The sequence below is a fragment of the Octopus bimaculoides genome, chromosome 20 (assembly GCF_001194135.2).
Source record: "Octopus bimaculoides isolate UCB-OBI-ISO-001 chromosome 20, ASM119413v2, whole genome shotgun sequence".
In the NCBI taxonomy this organism is placed as follows: domain Eukaryota; kingdom Metazoa; phylum Mollusca; class Cephalopoda; order Octopoda; family Octopodidae; genus Octopus; species Octopus bimaculoides.
The window spans coordinates 13,508,994-13,511,145 of record NC_069000.1 but is presented as its reverse complement, the minus strand read 5'-3'; positions in this window follow the sequence as shown (position 1 = coordinate 13,511,145).

The following is a 2,152-nucleotide window of genomic DNA, read 5'->3' as shown; positions in this document are numbered from 1 at the left end:
TTTTTATTTAATTGAAATGGCGCTTATATTGGGAAAAATGAATAGCGTCAATGACAATTATTGTCAAGAAAGACACGAGGAAGAACTTCGAAATTAAAATTGATTAAAAATGGAGATATACATTAGGGAATGGATCTGATTTTTGGTAGTTAGAGCGACTACTCTTGATATTTTTGACGAAGTATGATCAATATTTAACATGTTATTATTGGTTTTGTAGGTTGTGAAAAAAAAATGGAAACTGTAACTTTCAAATGATTCCAAAGAAGCAAATGGACTGAATGCAAGTGATGAAATATTGTATCTGTAACTGACAGCAATTTTAAGAAGAAAGCAAGTTTAATCTTGAACAGAACAGACCTCTCCATTTTGTCGAGCGTCCTAACGGTTCTGCCAGATCGCTACCTGCGAGCCACCAATAGTAATAATCATTATAAAGATTTTTACTGACTGAGAAATGTTAAATGATTGAACATCTGGATGTGGGATATATTTAAAAGGATTATATAAAGAAAAACATTTACGGCAAATAATATTTTACACCCCAAAATAAATTCCATACATGAACTTAAGATTGTGCTTGAATATTTAAAAGCAGGAATCATCATTGCAAAAATCGTAGACAAAAATGGGCGCCGCAGTATAGTGCAAAGTTTTCGAGGTATTTAATTCCTGTAAGAGTACATTACTAACTTTCCTTCTGCAATTTACAGCCGTTGTCAATGATCAGGAGTGATTGATTCTTCTAGATTTACTTGCTCATAATACACTGTACATGATAACGAGGCATTCAGTGGCAACCAAACATCTAATTAGTCTCAGTGAACATTTAATAAACAGTAGTTATAACAACTAGATATCAGTGACTCAGTGATGCAGATGTCAATTTATCTAAAACCCTCCATATAATTTTAGCTAAGTTAAACATTATAAAACGTGCTTCGTTCTATCTATAAATTCACATTAGTAAATAAGTGACATTTACTGTAAGTTCAGATTTCATATTATTTCAGCACAAACTCTATTTCAGAATAATAAAAGAATGTAACAAGCAGTAAAAGATTTATAAAGTATATACCTCGTTTAAGTGGCTAAAGTTTATATAAACTGTAGAGTATACAAACGTGTTTTTAAACCAATATTTCATCAACTTAAATAGTAAGATAATGAGGTATTCTACATCGTTCTTTGTACTGTCATCTCCAATCCTGTAGATAAATACGTCACTTAGTCTTAAGAGGAGTGTTTTTCTTTTTTATAGCAGATTCCATCCTCTGTGAAGTGATGATTCCATTTAATACTGTTTATTACATATTAGTCGAAGTGAGAGAATCTTTCTGCACTCTCTGCCGCTAAAGTACGAAGACAAAACATGATATCAATACACTGTATAATCAAGATTAAAATTGTTTACTTTGTAAATCGTAGCCAGTTTCTATTCATTATTTTGAAAGTAATGTAAGAACACATTTAGAAATTAAGAGCCATGGAGATTTTTGAGATAAGTTATTTGATAATTGATGATTATTTTATGTATATTTACGTTCCTCAGTCAATCCTTTGTCATGATAATAGATAAGTCAATTAGTAATCGGTTATTTTTACTTGGAACTAATGCATATATTTTTAGAGAAGGTAAATTGAGATTGAGATATTTTTGGTATACCAAATGGCGTTAAGAGTGTAAATTAATTTCTGTGGATTCAAATATGAATCGAAGCGAAGCCGCTTTTAACTTAATGAGATCGTAATGCTTGATGTAGTCAGTAAATAACAATTAATTTATTGGCCGTTCAAGGCGGCGAGCTGCAGAATCGTTAGCACGTCGGGTAAAATGCTTAGCGGCATTTCGTCCGTCATCATATTCTGAGTTCAAATCCCGGCGAGGTCCACTTTGCCTTTCATCCAGTTGAACATGAAGTAAGAACCAGTTCAACACGCGTCAATGTAACCGACTTAACCGCTCCCCCAAATTTCTGGCATTGTGCCAAAATTTTAAACCAATTAATTGCCTACTCTTTTAATTTCCTTTAAGTTTGTTTTAAGTTTTTGCACAGCGTTATTAGTTTCTTCACATTCGACTTTCTTTTTCCTTCAATAAGCCAAGCTAGAATTAAAAAAAAATATTTCTATTCAAGAACAGACAATTCAG